The sequence below is a fragment of the Chamaea fasciata genome, unplaced genomic scaffold (genome assembly GCF_029207755.1).
Source record: "Chamaea fasciata isolate MVZ Bird 193981 ecotype frontalis unplaced genomic scaffold, bChaFas1.0.hap1 SCAF_5, whole genome shotgun sequence".
Classification (NCBI taxonomy): Eukaryota; Metazoa; Chordata; class Aves; order Passeriformes; family Sylviidae; genus Chamaea; species Chamaea fasciata.
Window position 1 is genome coordinate 48,874,055 of NW_027094090.1, and position 20,622 is coordinate 48,894,676.

General features: G+C 45.4%; 1 protein-coding gene across 1 annotated transcript in view; it reads left to right on the forward strand.

Moving 5' to 3' along the window:
- The first annotated feature begins 20,128 nt into the window (after nt 1-20,128).
- The window catches only part of TCF20 (transcription factor 20), a 127,479-nt gene continuing 126,985 nt past the window's right edge, over nt 20,129-20,622 (forward strand). The window contains exon 1 of the mRNA XM_066183576.1: nt 20,129-20,512. The gene's annotated coding sequence lies outside the window, so the exon portion shown is untranslated. The remainder of the gene's footprint in view (nt 20,513-20,622) is intronic.

Here is a 20,622-nt window from a genome sequence, read left to right on the forward strand (position 1 = left end):
TAGAGCTCCTCTTTTCCTTCAGCTTTTTGAAATATGTGGGTTGTATTGTATTGCTCTGGGCCACATGAAGATTTGGATATACAGCTGGTAGGGCCAGGCAGGTCAGCCACCCTGCTTTAAAGAGTTAGAACATAATTATCCAAATTGGAACAGGGTGAACATGAAAAAGCTAACATATGGGCTTCTTCAAAACGTTATGTCTTTTAATAACCTGTCAGGGCCTCTTGTTTCTATCCCATCTGAAAGATTCATCTGCCTACAATTTTGTGCAATGATATCTGAGCACTTCCAGGGGTAACAATTGTATCCAAAATACTTATGGCATAGTGAGCTTCCCTCCCTTGTGAGAGAATTAATGCTGTAATGCCTGTAATGGTGCTTTTGGCACTGATACGTGCTATTAAGATCAGAGGTTTCAGAAGTTCTTGCAAGGCTCAGTATGTCATTTCAGCTTCATGCCTGGAAAAAATGGAGACTCAGGAGCTTAAATGACTTTTCCAAGATTGCAGAGCGTAAGAGGTGGTTTGGAACAGAATTCAGGTTTCTATGCTCTTATTTCTATCAGGTTGTCCAGGAAGAAGCTAGTAGCTGGGTAAGTAAGAGCTGTTGAGCTACTTATAGTTTAGGGAAAAAGAAAGTTTCTTCCTGAGTCACCAGCACTGGGTTCTGCAGCACTTTGCTTTTCATTTTTGATTTCTCATGCAGGTATCAATCAGATTCACATCTGCCTAGCTGAGGTAGCAAAGCTGCAGAAGAAGTTACTCCTCTCTTTTACAGAGGCATTGACTATTTTGGCAGTGAGGAAAGCTCATCAGATCAAAATTGCCATCGGAAGTCCAAATATGTATGCCATAATTCCCCCAATAAATGTTTACAGAGGGAATGTGCTGAGTTGTTGCTCATCCAACCCATAAAGTCTTTCTGATTAGTGAAGAAGTTCTGAGCTCATGGAGAAGAAAGCAAATGACTGCAGCTGAGTTGCAAAGGCTTTCTCCACTCTCAAGGAAGGGAGGCAGGGAAGTCCCTAGGATCACAACAATTAGATGCTGGAGAAGGAGGTGTGAGGAGAGGTGATAATGCTGATAATTATGTGAATGGAAATGCTTGCCATTCTTTTTAATGTTTAAAGGAAACCATAGTTTTGAAGTGATGTAATTCCTGCTCAGTTGGACTGTTTATTCAAGCAGTGCAGCAAAATTTCATCTTGGCTCCCACTCTTGGGATTTCTGTACGCTTTCAGACTCATTCAGGTAAAGGCAGTGTGTGGATCTGAAGTATGCAGCTCTTCCAGCATGGGCCTCTGTACAGACTGGCCCTTTGCTAAGGAACGTGCAGAACACAGATGGGGGTTCCGAAGGAACCACTTTAATAGAAGGAATTGTAACTGTTGTCTCCAAATATTTGAAATCTTGCTGTCCATAAAAATCAGGTTACCTATTTTGGGTTCTTGCAGAGCTAAAATGAATGCAGCATCTCTCATTTCCAGTCATGATAAGTCACTAGACATCAATTCTTAATTGCTTGATTAATCTGGAATTTTCAGAGCTGACAGTGCCTGTCTGAGCACTTAGACAAGAGCTACATTAAAAAGAAAGGAGAAAATGCTTGTTTTTTCTTATTTTTTCCTTTTCTATAAGCATGATCTGCAAGGTAAGAGCATGAAATTACAGAGGTTTGTAACATACATTGTCCTGAGAAAAATGGACCATTAACCAGAGTGCAAACGAAACAGTCACAGGTTTGTGATAAGCTAGGGGTGGTGATGAATTAATTTTAGCATATGCTTCAGCAATTCCCCACAAGATTATGTCAAATATTAGTCCGCTTACATTTGCTGTATATTTGTGTGTGTTAGGCCATGTTTTTCATTTACATAAATTAACAGAAAGGTTTCCTTCATGAAGATCATGACATTTCTGTGTAGAGAAAGACAGTTTAAGGCCAACACTTATGGGGGACTATACCTTTGTGTGCTTTGTGTATGGATGGACTGATAATGATCACTGCACATGCCTCCCTAAAGGGTGGTGGTAAAAAAAATATAGACCAAATTAAAAAAAAAAACAACAACAAAACAAAACATTCAGACTCCCAATCTCCCAATAGAACATTTATAAAATTGTTTGGGCCTTTTTTTCCCCCCTTTTTTTCTTCCCCCCAGCAATGAGTATGTGGCACACCTGGCCTGAGTAGTGACATGGTGTTATCAGTACTTGATTTGAACCAACATATTATACTGTCAGGTCTCCTTTTCTGTATGACAGGCAGGCTAGAATATATGATGGCACAATATGATGTAAAGGTGTTATGGGTGCCAGCTTTCCTATGTTACATCTTATCTTGGTCTCATCTCCATAATTACGGAATATTAAAGATTTCTTTCATTCTAATTAACTGCTGTATCTGTCACAGACCTCAGAAGAGGTTAGTGCTGTCCAAGACATCTACTCAAAGGTCTCTGTAATTCAAATGAGTGTATATTGAAACATCACTGCTGTTTTTTTCCAAATGGTTGAGCCAGTGACATCTCTAGGAAATCATAGTGATAAAAGGGAAAATTCTGACAATAGACCTCCCCCCCCTCCCCCGCAGCCCCTCTGAATACAAGACTCCATCCATGGTTATCTACATGGTTATTTTGGACTACAAGTGCGTCCAGCAATGGTGTGGAGAAGGGAGATTTCCATGTACTGGGCTGAAATCTATTGCTCTGTAGATGTCCCAATCAGTGAGCAGTTAAATGGTCCCAAAGGCATTTTGTCCTCATGTGTCACTGTGGAGTCGGAGACAGGGACGCAACATTAACACACTGAGTTTTTGTAGCAATAACCCATGTTTATTGTCTGGCAGCTCCTTTTTTAGGGCTTTCAAATTTCCCACTCCTACAGACATGATTGGTCAAGGGTCTCAACCCCGCCCAGCTCACTGGCCAATGATATGGGTGTATCTGTATCCCCTTCGAAGGTGTTGGCTGAGGTCCTCTGTCTGGGTTGGAATCCGACCTATCTTCGTGGTGTCCAGGGACTTGTTTACTTCGAGCTAGGCTGGTTGAGCTGGTATCTATTAAGCCAAATTATTTGTGCAGCTATAGACCAGCTATATTTGTTACACTCATGTAATCCTTTCCTGCAGTCAGGGTTTCTTTAGTGATTTCTTGTGTGCTTTGCTCCACAGTCTTGTGTGAATCAGGTGATGGGAGCTCCTGTGGGATGCTATCTTGCAGTCTTGTAGATTATTGTTTCCTTCACTTCATTTACTTTATACCATTTATACTCACTCAGACAACCCTAAACAGTCTTTCTCGCTCCCTGGTGCTTCTGTGTCCCTAAAGTTCTCATCTGCAATTCCCGTGATGCTCTTCACAGTTGTTTTTTGGCCAACCTACACATGCTGTAATCCCTTCCAGCTTTTTATGTTCCTCTTTTTTTATTTCCCTCCAAGTTGTTGACATCTAGCTAGCACCATGTTGTCCAGAACTAAACATGTCTTCAAACTGCAGTCTCACTACTATATTAAAAAAAAAGGACTATTGCCTGTATCTCTGAGAAGAGGTCTCTGCCTTTACAACCCCAGATTAAATTAACTGCATGATTTTTTTGCTGCCATGTCACATTGCAAAAACATATTAAATCTGCTGTCTACTGTCTCCCTGAGGTCTTCTGGCATTTCTGCTTTCAGTGCTTAAGCACAGATGATTCCTCTCCTCACCTCAGTTTCTGCCTTTCAGTAGCTCGTATGTTGTACCTACTGCCTCTGTAGACACATGGGATCATTCAGGGTTTCTCTTTGAGGAACAGCAGTCTGATTCCTTACACATAAGTAAATTCCTTCTATTTTTTTAGCATGAAATAGTCTGTCTCCGCCATTTCCCTTCCAAGCTGCCCTATGATAATCTGCCTCAGCAATTAAAAGGCGTGTTACTCCTTTTGGTTTCCAGATTTTCCTATTTATAACTGTATAGAGCGCTGGCCTGTATGTTAATAATCTGCCACAATCTGTTTGAACGTCACATACTGAGGATCACAGGTTGAAACACTTTTTCTGGAGAAAGGAAAATGCTGTTCTTTCCTTAGGAAGTTTCTGTCCCAAATGTCAAGAATATGGATTAGCTATTCTCTGCTGGGGAATGACATAGTAAAATGTTGCTTTGTGCAGGAGACTTTCTATGGGTGGCACAAGACTCTGAAATTAGCTTCCTTGGGAAATAAAGTCTATCACATAAACTGCCATTGACCTCATTTTCTATGGTATAAAAACAGAGTGACATGAACAGAGGAAAGGGGATGAAACTATCACGAAACCAAAACTTTGCTCTGTGCATCATTTTCTTCCGGGGGTGGCAGGGGGCAGGGGAGAGAAAGAGAGAAAAGAAAAGAAAAGAAAAGAAAAGAAAAGAAAAGAAAAGAAAAGAAAAGAAAAGAAAAGAAAAGAAAAGAAAAGAAAAGAAAAGAAAAGAAAAGAAAAGAAAAGAAAAGAAAAGAAAAGAAAAGAAAAGAAAAGAAAAGAAAAGAAAAGAAAAGAAAAGAAAAGAAAAGAGAAAACCCTTCATATGACAGATGGTAGTCAGATCAGCTAATGCAGTCCGAGAAGGTACTTGGATATTATGTTTATGAAAACAGTGTAAGAACTGATACAGAAGGGAATACATTTTATCATATTCTACTTCATAGATAAGAGAATATGGAAGAATCATATGAGGCAAGACATTAAAATGGTATTGTAGCCATGATAGTCTAAAGATCCTAGGGAAGCCAGGTTTGTGGTGAAAGGTAGTATCTTGTATTAGATCAACTGATAGAGGTAGTAAAAGCACACAAGCTATTGGGCTCAGGGTCTTTTTTATCAGATCTGACAGAAAGCAGCAATATTCAAGCTAACTACAGGTTAGATGCAATTGCTCTTAGTTTAATCTAATTATTTTAATCAATTGGACTACTTGAGAAAAAAAAAACGGAGCACCTATGAAGTGGAAAGGGGTGTAAATAGTAGTGACTGACAGGTGCTGGTTTTCTCATGGACCTCTAGTGAAAAAGGGCTGTTTGTGCTGGTGACAAAGGAGAGGTCAGCAGGGACTCTGTAACAGGCTAGGCAGGCAATATCTCCCTTAAATCCATAGCTTTTGTATCAAGGGATTATAAGTTTTAATGCCAAGCTTTAGCTTTTGGGAAGGTTTTGGTCTCCTTTGGGGTAAGGATTGAGGCGTTCATGTTGTTGCTTGTCACAGCTGCAGCTGGTCTGTAGCTTCCAGATAAATGTGGCCATATCAGACCCCCAAACTCAACCAGCCTAGAAGTAAAACAAGTCCCTGGATAAGGCAAGGATAGGTTGGATTCAAACCTAAACAGGAGACCCCCCAGCCAACCCTGTCCAATCCAGAATGCAGGCGTGTCACTGGTCAGGGAGCTGAGTGGTGCGGAGATCGCAACCAATCAGCTGTCGAAGCCCAGGAAATTTGAACCCCCTACAAAAGAAGGTTCGAAACAATAAACCATGCTGTTTGTTGATGAAGCCTTGGTGAGTCCTGTGTCCATCTCCAACCTATGACCCCATGTAACAGTTGTTGTCTGGTAAAATCTGATGTGAGGACAGCAGCCATTTCTGCATACAGAGCAGGGGAGACAAAGGCAAAGAGAGCTGGAAAAAGAAGTGAAAAGCTGAAAAAACCAGAAGGCAAGACGCAGCCTAAGAAAGAAATGGAAAAGCTGAAAAAGTAGAAGAAAACCCCCGCTAAAGACTTGGGTGGGTGGATCTCGGTACAAGAACACCCAGCTATGCAGGTATGGACTTGCTTTCTACAGGAATGGGGAATGAATTATGAAGAGCTGGCTCTGTTAGCCTTGCTAACCTGGGGTGAGAACCATGGGTTGGACACAACCAAAGCGGCTGTGCTTGATTTGAATACTTGAGTGCGGAATTGCTGATTTATAATTCAAGCAGCCTCCAGAGGCGACAAAAGTGCCTTAAAAGTAATAAAGCCCTGGAAACTTCTTTTGGATTTACTGAGGCAGATAAAAACTGAGATCTGTGGTGAGGACTGAGTGCCAGATGAGGCAGCGGGAAGCATGGGCACCATGCCGGGCGTGCAGGAGAAGCAGGTGAACTAAACCGCTGCCCCGTGCTGCAGCTGCACTGCACTGAATGGGCGCTCTGCCATGAATGCCGTACCCTGCCATGCTGGACTGTGTTATCCCACCATGCGGCAGAGCCACGGTGCCCAGCGGAGTTGTGATGCCGGGTGGCACAGCCCTTCTGGGCAGCAGAATCCCAGCAGGCGGTGAAGATGCACCATGAGGCAGTGCCATGGTGGCCAGTGGAGCTGCAGTCACGGCAGAGCCCAGGAAGGTGGCACAACTCTGCCACATGGCAAAATCCCAGCCGGCAGGGGATTGGAGGTGGGTGGTGGAGCTGCACGTGGTGGCGGTGCCTGGCGTGCCGTGAAATCCCAGCAGGCAGTGGAGTGGCAGCAAGCGGCAGAGCCCCGCCATGCTGCTGTTCTGTGCCAGGTGAGCGCTTTATAACTGTGCCACAGCCTTGTGCAGCCCCTGCAGCCATGCCAAACTCTGCAATCCTGCCAAGCGGAGGGGCCGCAGTAAGCAGTGGGGTTGCACCGTGCCCAAGACGCTTTATCTGGGGCCATGCCACAGTGCTGGTTGGCCCCCGCAGCCCCCTTGCTGCCAGCACCAAGCACACCTCTCATCACCATGGAAACTCCCGGGCTGCCTCTGCAGTGCTGGGCTCCGAAGCCACGCCTACGGTCCTGCCTCCATTGGCCACGCCCCCTTGCTGCTGCGACTCGGGGCTGGGCCCCAGGGACAGGTCACTAGAGATGCCCAGATGTCATCCTAATGTCACACCCAGAAGTGCACCAGGACCAGGAAACACCAACACCATGGTGCTGGACCCTGTTCCCGCTCTCCCAGTCCTGGCTCCACTCCCACAGCCAGCACGACCCCATCAAGCCAGCAGCCAAGGCTTGAACAGCCCCAAAGAACCACATTGCTGATGGAGACACAGGACTCCCACAGAGAAAACCTGAGTCACTGCCCTGCTGCAAGTCCTGGAGAATAATCCCCTACAACACTGCTGGCACCAGCTCCAGCCCTATCGTTGTTCTGCTCAGAGGCTATCCCCACTTGCGACCCAGTCAGCTTTTGGAAAGAGGTAAAGTGAATGGCGGTTGCAAGTGGAGATATAGTGAGGGCTGAGTGAATTTCTGTGCCCATGTCTTTGCTATCATCAGAGAACTTGTGTCAGGGCGCCGGGACAGTTGCAGCAATCCCAGTTCAGCAAGGTAACAGGAATGGACCAGATAAACACATCCCTTTCAATTGGCAAGTCCTCTCCGAGTTACATCAATTAGCTGCTAAACATGGGGCCGGGTCGCCTGCAGTTGCTAGTATGCTTCAATTCATAACTGCCAGTGAATTAACCCCCTTTGACATGAGGCAAATTGTAAAGTTACTCTGTATTCCAGTGCAATGTATGATGCTTGAAGCAGCCTGGAAAGATTCAGCAGTTTAACAGGGACTGTTAAACTCAGAAGCTTCACAGCCGGACCCATGTTTTGGGGCAGGGGTTTCTCAACTTATGGGACTTCCTCCCATAGAAAGTCCCCAGATGCAGGCTCGCCTGAATCCCTCAATACTAGCCCAAGCAAAAGAATGCAAGCTCTAATGAAAATTACAAATATGTCTGCACCTACCCAAAGATATTCAAGCATTAGACAAAATCCCAACAAATTATATATGCAGTTCATAGAACCTTTGCTGGATGCTATGGAAAAACAAATAATGAACAGCAAAGAAAGAAACCAATTAATACTGCAACTAGCATGAGATAACACAAAAGAGGACTGCAAAAAGATTATAGATGCATTACCCAAAGAGAATCCATCCTTACAGGAAATTATTACTGCATGTGCTAAGGTTGGAACTGGATCATATAAGATGGATAATATTTCTAATTAGCTAATTCTATTACAGCTGCTGTTAAACTGACACCCCATTGCTTCAGACAATGTGGACAACAAGACATAGTGGTTTTGGTTTGCCAATTTTTTAATTCCCAGCCAATGCACCAAATAATGAGGTGGATTGAGTGCCCACTAGAATTATTTACTCTTTTTCTGCAGTGAGATAGGACTAGGAGAAAAAGCAAAGCAGACTCAAACTTTAAAGGGTACAAAGAAAGCTTTATTAACCAAACTACAAGAGGGAAAAAAATAATTAGTAAGAATCAAAATAAAACCTTCAAAACACTTTCCCTCCCCCACAAGCTTCTTCTCTTTCTCACTGACAACATGCAGAGACAAAACTTAGAACTTAGGTCAGTTTACCACCTCTAAAAAAAAAAATCTTTCATCAGTTCTCTCAGGGAGAGGAGTCTCTTTTGCAATACCATGGAAACTGCTCCACAAGAAATACAGTACTCTTGTGGCTTTAATTCTCACAAATAGCAGCCTAAATATACACAAATATATTTGTTTGTGTATAATAAATAGCAAATACATTTGTGTATAGTAAATAGCAAATAATAGCACAAACTGCATTGTGAAGTCCCTCCCATCCCAGGCAGCCTTCCCACAGCTGCATTTATGGACCATGTAAACTTATGGGGTACCATTTTAAGGATGAACGGTTCAAAAGCAAAGGTTCTCTTCATCTATATTTAAGATCATCTTAATCTCTGGGAACAGAGATCTTCTTTTTCTCTCCCTGGGGGCAGGTCTTCATCTCATCTCTCTCTCTGTTCAAACTTCTCATGAGATCACAGCTACTTCAAAATTTACTTGATTCAACACAAATGCATTTGCTCATATCTGCAATTTGAACACTCTTTATCTCCCCATACATATTTTCCACGAATCAAAGGGATATTTTAGTATATCACAGTCCATCACCATGGCCTTACAAAAGAATTTCAGCCTAAGACTAGGCATCTCCTCTTTCTCCTTCCATCTAGGACTTGACTCCTCCCTCACTGACCCTAATGTCTTCATATTATCTCTCTACGTGTCTCCACTCCGTCTTTTTCTCTCACTTTAGAGGGGATCAGTGTTTTGCAAGTTTTATCTGTGCAAGGAGTTAATATCTGGCCCAGGGCCTGCAGAGGTCATGATGGTCAGCGGTAGATTCAGGCTGCGCTGGGCTGTGCCAGGCTCTGGGGGGCTCTAGCTGCATTCAGTTGTGGGGCCACTCTGCACGGAGGCAGAGCCACCCCTGGTCTCAGCCCCATCATCCATCTCTCACAGCGCTGGGACAGCCCCACGGTAAGATGACTCGGTAGCAGTGTCTGAGGCTATTTACGGTGAAGAATTCTTTAAATGCTGCACTTGGAGGGGAGAGAAGGGAAGTGGCTAGGATCTCAGCTGCAGCACGCCGAGCGGCTCGGGTCCCCCCCGCTTCTGTGGCAGCTGCTGGGGCCTGGCCCAGCCAGCCAAGCAGGCCGCACTTCCGGGTGGGAGGTGGCTTAGCAGCAGGATGCTAGGGCCCAATCCAGCCGGGATGAGGCCTTCTCTCCTCCCCTCCCCTTGTCTGGCAGCTGCTAAGCCCGGTCTGGCCAGTGCCACAGCAGCGGCAGGGCCCAGCTCGGCCCTGCCAGGCCTGCGAGCCATGCAGCAGGGCAGAGCCAGCCCTGCCGGCACCCTGTTACCTCTTCCCAGGCCAGAAGGAAAAAGAGTTTCCCCAAGGTTTTTTTGATTTTTAACGTGTGTTCACAGAGGCATGTTCAACTTTCTAGTGGTCTAACAAGGTGTCAGTATTCAAAACTAGCCACTAGGTTTTGTTACAGTTTTTCTTAGAAAAATCACTTCCGTGGGTGGCTTCTCTCATCACCAAATGTCAGTCAATGCAAAACCAGCTCACAAGGCCACATGAAAATGAACTGTCCCCATAAGTCCATTCCACAGGAGACATCTCAAGGACAGAGAAGTGTAAATTTAAGCTGCAACTGATGTGGAAGGTCCGGACATGTGACCAAGGCATGCAGGTCTGAATTTCATGTTAATGGACGATTTCTCAGGAATCAGGGAAATGGGAAGCTAAGCATGAAGGGGAAATGCACACACAAGCATTTTCCCGCCCTCTGGTACAAGCCTATGTGAGCAGCTCACAGAAACGACAAGAGGCTCAGCTGATACGGATGTTTCCACCTCAATCCCAATAACTATAAGCTCATTAAAGGTACATAAAATCCCTCTCAAGGCCCAGGGGCCCATTGGGAGAGGACCGAGTGCCCTCCTTATTGGGAGATCCAGTGCTACCCTGCAAGGTATCTTTGTGCACCCCGGTGTCATAAATGCTGATTTTACAGGACAAACACAAACCATGGTGTCAACCCCTACTCCACCTGTGACTATCCCTGCCAAAACCCAAGTTGCTCAACTCATCCCTTTTAAGTCTTCTGTCCCCAAAACAGATTCTAAGGAGCAAGGAGACCGAGGCTTTGGATCAGCGGGGGAGCTCCAGGTGTACCGGACTCAGGTCGTAGGTGACCAAAAACCTAATATGGTTTGTTTGTACTGTTATGATGCCTCAAGCAAAGCCTTTGCAGATAAAGGTCAGTGGGATGATTGACACAGGGGCAGATGTCACCATCATCTCTGCCAACACATGGCCTTCATTGTGGCCTATCACACCTGCAGGATCCTCCGTTGCTGGCCTTGGAATGACCACACAGAGCTGTTTGAACAGCAAACCTGTGTTGACCCAAAAGCCTGAGGGTCAAACAGCTACAATTTGACCGTAATATCAGTGCTGCATCTCTTAACCTATGGGGGAAGGATGTTCTGTCTGCATGGAGAGTCCGGATGGGTATGAATTTTTAACAGGGGCCACTGGGTTAAAGGCCATAAAGTATCCCACATTAGCTCTAAAATGGCTTAAAACTCAGCCTGGGTAGGTACCACAGTGGTCCCTTGTAAAGGAGAAACTAGATGCCCTAAAGTCCCTAGTACAAGAACAACTAGTTCAAGAGCACATAGAACCATCTATGAGCCCTTGGAACACCCCAGTATTTGTTTTAAAAAAGAAATTGGGTAAATGGAGGTTGCTCCATGACCTGAGAAAAATCAATTCTGTAATAGAGAACATGGGCACCTTGCAACCTGGTTGCATCTCCTACCATGATATCTGCCAACTGGGACATTCTGATTGTGGACTTGAAAGACTGTTTTTTCACTATTCCATTACACCCAGACGAAATCCCAAAGTTTGCTTTTACAATGGCTTCCATTAATAATGCAGCACCAGTGCAACGTTATCAATGGAGGGTACTTCCCCAAGGCATAAAAAACAGCCCCACAATTTGTCAATTTTACATTGCACAGGCACTCCCATCGGTGAGAGGACAACTTCTAGAGGCATACTGTTACCACTACATGGATGACATTTTGATAGCAACCCAATCCAAAAAAGAACTCTCACAGATTTGCCCAAGCCTGTTGCAAGCCTTAAAAACACTTGGGCTGCAGGCTGCACCAGAGAAGGTGCAGCAGCAAGCACTTTGGAAATATATAAGGCTTAAAACAATGAACCAGACGATGCAGCCACAAACAATTCAGTTTTCAAGCAAAATTAAAACTCTAAATGATGCACAGAAACTTTTGGATACCATCAACTGGTTTAGACCCTATCTATTACCCGTATTTAACCTCCTAAAAGGTGATCCTGAATTAACTTCCCCCAGAAAATTAACCCCAGAAGCAAAAGCTGCTCTCAAAACAATAGAGCAAGCTATCACCGATGGACAAGTCCACCAGATATGCCCAGAGGTGTGTATCACTGTGTTTATTCTCATTGTTAATCTTCATCTTACTGGTATTATTGGGCAGTGGAATACACACTGGCCCGATCCTTTGCACATTCTAGAGTGGACATTTTTTACCTCATCAACCAAAAAAGATGTCACCTACCATCTTTGAGCTGATGGCACAATTAATTATCAAATGTCATCACAGGTGTTTACAATGGAATGCTAGAGAACCTTCCAAAATTATTATACCTGTGACAAAAGAGCAATTTGAATGGTGTCTTGTCAATGGTACACCTTTGCAAAGTGCCTTGCAAAATTTTTCTGGTCAAATTACTTACCATCTTTACTTACTTACCATTATTTAACATTATGAAGCCATAAATTACTGAAGTTAAGTGGGGAAACTGCACTGTCTTTAAAACCACTGAAACCCCTAAAAGGTGTTACAGTGTTTACCCATGGTTCTGGGAAAATGGGAAAAGCCATTGTAATGTGGAAAGAGGAAGGTGAGTGGCAAACATTGGAGGGCTATGAGAGTGGATCACCTCAGTTAGTAGAGCTGCGTGCTGTAGCTATGGCTTTCCAACATTTTCCCCACATTCCTCTAAATGTTGTGACTGACTCCGCCTATGCTGATATCACACAAATATTAGATTGAGCACTATTAAAAGAAATTGACAACACACAACTATTTAACTTACTAAAAACTTTGTGCCATACCATTCAAGTTAGAACTTGCCCTTATTACATCTTACACATCAGATGTCACATAAATTTACCAGGTTTCATTACAGAGGGAAATGCTTGAGCAGACTGGCTAGGAGGCTCTGCTTGGACAGCACCACAGCCAGACATGCTAGCGCAAGCAAAGGCATCACATGATTTTTTCCATTAAGGTGTTCGAGCGTTACAGTGACAATTCCAGCTGTCAAACACAGAGGCTCGTAATATAGCTAACATCTGTGCTGACTGCCAAGGCCACACTGCACCACTACAGATGGGGGTAAACCCTAGTGGACTGTGTGCTTTGCAGGTCTGGCAAACTGATGTCACACACATCCCTGGATTCAGATGTCTAAAATATGTACATGTATCCATTGATACCTTTTCATCAGCAATATGGGCTTCAGTCCACACAGGAGAAAAAGGTCGGGATACCATCACACATTGGTGATCAGCCTTTCCTACTCTAGGTACTCCCCATACCATCAAAATAGACAATGGCCCTGCATACATTTCACAAAAAAAGAGACATTTCCTACAGCTCTGGGGTGTGTCACACCACAGTGGTATTTCCTGCTTAGCAACAGGACAAGCCATCGTAGGGTGTGCACATGGCACTTTAAAACGTATACTTGAAAAACAGAAGAGGGGAATGTGTGCTGAGACCCCACAGAGCAGGGCTGCTAAAGCTATCCATACATTAAATCATTTGACAGTATTAGAAAAGTCCCAGAACCCAGTCATTTAAAATCACTTTTTATCATTACAATCATCCGGTGAGGCCCAGTCAATCAAATCCAAGGTAATGGTGAGAGACCTTATCATCAGCAGGTGAGAAGGTCCATGGGATCTGGGATCTGGGGACGGGGATACACTTGTGATTCCACAGACACCAGAATGCATTGGGTACCGGCTAGGTGTGTCCGTCCTGCCCTACGTTCTGCCCGGGACCACAAGCAGCATCCTCCTGACAGCTCTTCAACAGACCTCGTGGAGCCGTGTGTGGAACAATGAGTGAAACAACTTGTGCACCTACCTCATGAAAATCTGGGACTCTTGAAATGACTGTTTATTTAAGGATTTTTTTGTTTACAAATTTTTTTTTCTGTTTACAAATTGTTTCTTCTGTTAGTTGGTTTTTCTCACAGTGCAAAAAGTTGAATGGTTTCTTGTTTTTAGTGTTAAGTTGTAATTTGTAACTATAAGCAGCTAACCTGTGGCATGTTAGTCTGAAGGATTGTGATCTGGTCTGACAGCTCCTGGATGTGAGTGTTGCAGTTCTGGTGGTACACAGGACACATTGCTGGCTAAGGGAGCTAGATTTGGTCAAGTTGGGTGGAAATCACCATTTCAAACTAGGCCCATGCTGTCCCTTGTCATCCTGTCTGCAAAACGGCCTTTGCAGGTAGGATAACAGAGAACACTTTGCATTTTTTAATAAAACAAAAAAGGAGGCATTCTTATGGCTGCAGCTGGTCTGTAGCTTCCAGATAAATGTGGCCATATCAGACCCCCAAACTCAACCAGCCTAGAAGTAAAACAAGTCCCTGGATAAGGCAAGGATAGGTTGGATTCAAACCTAAACAGGAGACCCCCAGGCAACCCTGTCCAATCCAGAATGCAGGCATGTCACTGGTCAGGGAGCTGGGTGGTGCAGAGATCACAACCAATCAGCTGTCGAAGCCCAGGAAATTTGAACCCCCTACAAAAGAAGGTTGGAAACAATAAACCATGCTGTTTGTTGATGAATCCTTGGTGAGTTGTGTGTCTGCTTCCAACCTATGACCCCATGTAACAGTTGTTGTCTGACAAATACTGTCCTAATGTCCTTTACTGGCTAACTGTATGTGCTTGTTGTAAGACAGCAATTATTTAGTTTCATTCACATGGTTTCTGGGGGGGTATCTAATGTGCTGGATCAAGTGATGAACTGTAGAGATCTGGGACAAGTAAATGCAGGAAGAAAGAATTTTAGCAGATTTGCTATGGGAGGAAGGGTATTGATTCTGCTGTTGGTGGAGTGGTACTGATGTATTTCATATTTGATGCTCTGGTGGTATCTGGTTCTATTTCTTATGTTTGCATCTGTGGATATGCTTCCTGTAATGAGTTGCAAAAGGGAGACCCTGAAGATTAGGAGAGACATGGGGAAAAAAGCACCCTTTCAGAGCCAGTAGTTTAAGTGATTATTTTATGTGTGGATTTTAGCATGGAGTATTATCATACTCCATGGAGGAGCACGTGGTTGCAGGGGAGAATGCTACAGCAGAGACTAAAATAAAAGCAGAGAAACAGATTGGCAGAAAGCTAATGGTGTTAGAGGCTTTGCCAGTCCCTCTTAATTTTGTTAGCATTCGATGAGCACTAAATAAACCTTAATTCCTTGAAAAGTTATTTTCTAAAATTGCTGGGTTTGCTGTAGTAAATTTGTATCTATTTTATGGAAGAGCGACCTTTGTGTATAAAACAGATCACAGGTGTTCCCCTTAAAGTGGGTGTAACAGTATCTGCAGGACTGGCTGAATCTCACAGCCTTTTTGTTGTGTTGTGAATGGCTGCTGCTTTTATTGCATCTGCTTTATAGAGCAAGTTCGATGATCTGTAGGTTCTCGTGTGTGTGCTGGTTTGTGGCATGCCGTTTTTAATGTCAGCTGTGGTGTCTAGGAAGCTGATGTCCATGGAAGAGCAATCTTGGGGTGACAGGGAAGCTGCTCTTTGAATTGGTGGTGGTATTTGATGTGGGAATCCAAGATTTTCTGAGCTGTCTGCATTTTTGATAGAAATGTCACCTGTGTTTCCTCTACAAGGCCTGGCTTTGTGGTGGTGTTTTTCAGTCTTGGATTGTGAAGGAAAATGTCATATTGAGGTTTTAAAGACCTGCAGGAAAGTAATCTCTCTCTGCCCGCTACTTAGAGTTTGGCAAACAAAAGGCGACGACTAAATGCTCTCTGAAGAAGGAAGTTGCATGCTTGCTGCATGATAGAGCAGACACAAAAATTTCAAATGGTTCAAAACCAAAAGTCTTGATTGTATTTAAAAAAAGAAATCCTTTGGGAGCTGTCAAATATGAAGATCCCGGCTATTGGGAAATGCCTGACCACAGGATCATAGTCATTGTCATGGTCATGGGGGGAGTCTTCCGGGGCAGCGTCATGGTCTGTTTCTTGTAGCCGACTACTAGGGTTCATCTGTTCGGAACTCTCAAAGGCAGGATGCTGATCCGATCCAGGCTGCTATTTCTCAGATTTCTTCTCGAGAAAACGAGAGGTTGTCCTCTCTTTCATTGCGAGCTCCAACTAGAAAGCACATAATTACATTTTTATTTACTTTCCTGACTGCTGCGGCAGGCCCGGGCCTGTGCATCAGGGCCCCAAACGCACCGCCAGCAGCCTCGGGAGGGGAACAAAACCCCTGCTCGGGGCTCCGCGTTACCACTCCCAGAGCGGGGCTCTGGCGCGGGGGCAGGACGGCCCGCAGGGCTGCGCCCGCCCGGCCCCGCCGCCTCCCGCTCCAGGCAGGCAGCGCTCCGCTGCAGCAGCCCTCCGAGCCCGGCCCCGCCGCCGGCTTCTCCTCCCCCGCCGCCGCCGCTCCGCCAGTACCAGCCGGGCCTGAGACCCGCGCCCGGCTGCGGGGCCTGCGCTGAGCGCCGGCGGAGGGCGGGCAGGGGAGAGCAGCGAGGAGGGGCAGCGGAGACCGAGCCCGCCGCGTCACATGAGCTGACAGGACCCGCTCCCGTTCCCCTCCGCGCAACAAAGACTCGGGAGCTCCTGTGCCCGCCGCGGGACGGGACGGGACGGGACGGGGCTGGGCGGGGCTGCCATGGGACCCTGAGGGCCGCCGGCCCGCACAGGTAAGCGGCGGCAGGGGCGGGTGTGTGTGTGACCCCGGCGTGTGCGGCGCTTGCTGAAGGTGTTATTTGCTTTCCACATCCTCCCTTCCTCGAGTCCCTCCGCCGCCTTCCCTCGTTGTGAAGGGCGGGCGGGGGCTCGGGCAGCTGGGCAGTCCTCGCGCGTGGGGGTCTGTCCGTCTCGTTAGTCTCCAGTTTCTTCATGTTATTTCATTTTTTACGGCAGTCAAACAGTTAAAACCGTGGGGGTTTGTGCGTTGCCACCCCCCTCCTTCCCCTCCCCTTCCCCATCTCTTACCCACCTCTCTCCCCTCCCCCCCCCCCCCCCCCCCCCCCACCCCGCCCCCCAATGGACCTCCACGTCGTGACCTTTCTGGCTGTTAAGGATAATATTCAGGTGATCTTTATTTTTGTTCAAGCGCTGTCTCCCGCTTACAAGCGTCCTTTCCCAAACCAGATTACTGCTGGGGTGGTAGGCAGCTTCCCGGCCCCCGGGACTTGCCCACTGGGACAGTGGCTGGAAGTTGTTGACAGCGGTGGGCGCGCACGTGTGCCACACGCTCCTCGAGCCGCCGAGGTTTAGGGCTGGAATCTCCCGCTGGGAGCCCGGACAGCCACACCGCGGGGGGAAAATACCCCAGCAAGGCTGGCGGGTGAAGCCTCTGCTTGTTTGGGAAGCCTTCTTACCCGGGTTGTGGGGCTTGAAGGAGTCGCGGTGGCATAGATGTCAGGCGAAATTTGTGGGTGGGTGAAGGCGGTCCTGAGATGTTTGCTGGGGGTGCAGGAGGGGCTTGCAAGGAGCTGGCACGGTGGCGCGGGTGATGGAAATGAGGAGCTGTGGGCAGCCTCGGCAGGGTGCTTGGCCCCTCTGTTGTGTGTATCGTTCAGTGTGATGCTGCTGAAGGGAACAGGGTGAGGGATGGTGTGGGGGGGTTTTGTTTGATTTTAGTTGTTGGAGTGGGGGTTCTTTGGTTGTTGTTGTGTTGGTTGTTGTTGGCTTTTTAAAAATTTTATTTTTGACTTGTGATCCACTATGCTGTGATATGAAAATAATTTCTCCTGGGCGTGGTTAGCATCTTCTATCACATGCCAAGTGGCCACCGGATTGTTTTTTAATGGAGGCGCCCCTAAACCCTGGCTCTGTCCAACTGGGAGTGTCCCTGGGAAGGAGTCCTCCTCTTCGTGGTTATCTTGGCTTGTGTGGATGGAGAAGAAAACGCAGTTCCCTTTCAAAGGGAGATGCTTGCCAGCCTTTAGAATTATGTTAAATCTCTTCAAGTCAAAATTAAACATAAGTGGAACTACGAGGTGAGGAGAAACAAGCCACCTGCTGCCCTCTATGTGCCAGGTGTGTGTGAGGGCAGAAACGGTTTTTGGCAAAGCCATTTGCGTTTGGGTGGTATTGCAGGACTGTGGTTCAAGTAGGAAACAGTTGGCATGCCAGGAAAGGTGCTGGGCAGTGAGGAAATCAAGGGTGTGTAGCACTTTCCAGTACAGCTGATGTGTCCTGAGGTGTTTCACAGCTCCTCTTGCTGCAGGGTTTGGAAAGATGTGGGGTGCATGAGCAAAGAAGTTGGGCAGATACTGCTGTTAGCCTTGACTGTTCAAAAACTATGAATTAGCCCACATGTGCTGCTTGCACTCCAGCATTTTTAAGGAATTGGTGTCCTTCAGGGTGAACCAGATTTGCAAGTTTATGCCTATCTTCATGCAGACTTGGACCTGGAGTTTATTTTTAACGGAAGCCAAACATCCTAAGCAGTGTGACTTCAGTTAAAGCAGCCAATGTTCCAAAACTGGGCAAAACTGTGAAAACAGAGAATACTAATTTTAATTGTGCATTTTTCTACAACTCCTTCTTTTCCCAAGATTTCTGTCCCAACTCTCCTCATTTTGCGGGTGTTTCTTGATCATGGTGGAAAACAGAAGATAACTTGTCAGTAGCCAGCTCAAGTTGTGCTGCTGAGGGCTGAGAATGTGACTGGTTTTTAATGTAACCAACTAGCTATGTTACAGGGCTCTGATCTGAGACCTTGAGAATTTGTTTCATGTGGGTCATTAACTGCTGTGGAAGACCGAATGATTGTGGCTAACAACTTGTGTCTTCATGGAATAGGAGAAAAGATTGGCTTTGGAGTGGATGGGAGGTTTGAAGTGAAAGTTAGTTCATCTGTCCCTTCCCTTTAGAAGAATGTATGGCACATTTTTGAAACTGAGTCATCAGGTACAATTTATTTCAAGTATTTTAAGCTGTTATGAATTTGATGCACTTTGGCCACGTGCTCACTGGAAATTGTTAGACAGTCTTGCTCAGATTTGCCCTGGCTAGGCTAAAAAGCTGATGAGGGAGTTTCCTTGCTGCAACCCTTTTAGATCTGAGCAGAGCAGAAGTATCTTAAAAGGGGTGGAATATTTAGATGTCCTGTACTCCAGACAAACTGGGAAGGGAGCGTGCAAGGCTCTTGTCCACCAGCCAAGCGTGGATGTGCTATCTGCCTCCCACTGATAAACCAGAGTTACCTTTTGACTCTTTCTGAGCTGTGCTTCTTAACAGGTGTAGCACAGGATTGGCCACATGGTGTGTGGAGGGCAAATTCCTTCCAAAGTCACTTTGTCATGGAAGTCATAACAAGGATGCAGATACAGGAATGATTATTAGTTCTGATGACCTGACCAGGATTGTGTGATGACACTGAGGAATAGATAAAAGGGTTTATGTCCCATAAACTTGGTTCTAGCTTCAAGGTAAACTGCAAGGCTTTTGAAAATGTCTGAATTTGATGACTCTCTGGTAACTGCAAATAGGTGCAAGCATTAATTGCTTGAAACAAGTCCTTAAAAATAAGAACAAACACAGATGCAGGCTACAGGTAGGAAAGTGAAAGAAGAGCTAATTGCTGTTTTTCGGTGTATTTTTCAAATCACATTTAATCCTGCATATATGATTCTGTGGGTGACCCAGCAGCTCCAGCAGTTTATTCATTTATTTAAAATGGCTTTGTAGTTCACCTTGAAAACCACTTCCTGCCATATGGTTATATTATTTCCCTATGCCACGTTTTTTGCTCATTATCAAGACCATTTGCTTTAAAATAGGTGTTTTTAATTTCACAGCCTTGTCTGCCTCTCCTGCTTGATCCCGCCCTGGAGTCAAGAGGCTGTGTCTGTTCATTCTCCATGGCAACAGGCTGTGATTTACTTATTTCAATTTAATTAAAAAGCAGATATAAAATTCTAGGCATTTTATATGTTTCTTATATTAGAAAAATATCAGCAGATCAGTCTCCACAACAGATCTACCACTCTCAAAAGTAAAATTCTCGACCTAAGCCACTGATTTCTTTCTCAGTCCACCCCTTTGGAAGAGTTTAGGATAGGGGAAGTGCTGTAGCCTGTCCTCAGGTGAAGGAATTTGTATGCAGGCTAGAAATGGAGGCCTAAGTCCTAAATTAGTTTTTCAAGCTCTGTGATTGTATAAATACTAGTTTGTGTTAGCCAGGGATAAGGAAACGTGGGTAATGACGGGCAGTTGCTGGCTAAAGAGGGGATTATGATCAAGAAAGGATCTTGGGGGTGGATGGAGGAGCATGGTGAATTTACTAATCTACAGGTGTTAGGTTTGGTAGAAAATGGATGGAGTGAAAGCAGTCTAATTAACTGCCAAAATTAACAGTCCTATTTGCCTTCAATAGCTGCTCACCAATTCTTAATAGTATTATTTTCCCTTGAAGGGCCTGTTGAGATGACTCAGCTTTTGGAGTACCAGCATGCCAGTGGTGGTTGCTTCCTAGGAGAAGCTGTGCCTGCTGAGTTGTATAACTAGACTCAGGTGCTATTTCTGAGCTCTGATAATGTGAGGAAGAAGACAAGTTGGTTGTGCATTTTTATTAAGCCTTAAGGAGTAGTTATCATCAGGAGAGTGCCTGCACAAAACTGCACCTTTGGATTTTTTTTCCCCCTTTAGTGTTGCTACTCTCAATGCTTTTTCACAGTCACGGCTGGCAGCTATAACAACAGACACCGGTTCTTGCTCCTCCTAACCCTGCCAAGCCCATGAGGCTATGTCAGAAAACACTGGACTCTCTCCTGGCTTGCTTATCTGTATCGATTAAAATAATGAACAGAGTTTCTAGCTGCAGATTCCTGGTGACCATGCACCAACTGGGAAGAGACCCTCTTTGAGTCCATGAGGTAAGCAGTTAAGCAATATTTACTTAGTAAAGCCAGCATGTTTGGTCTGTGAGTGGTATATGTGAAATCTCATAATGTTGTTCCTAATAATAACAGAATGAACCCAAGCA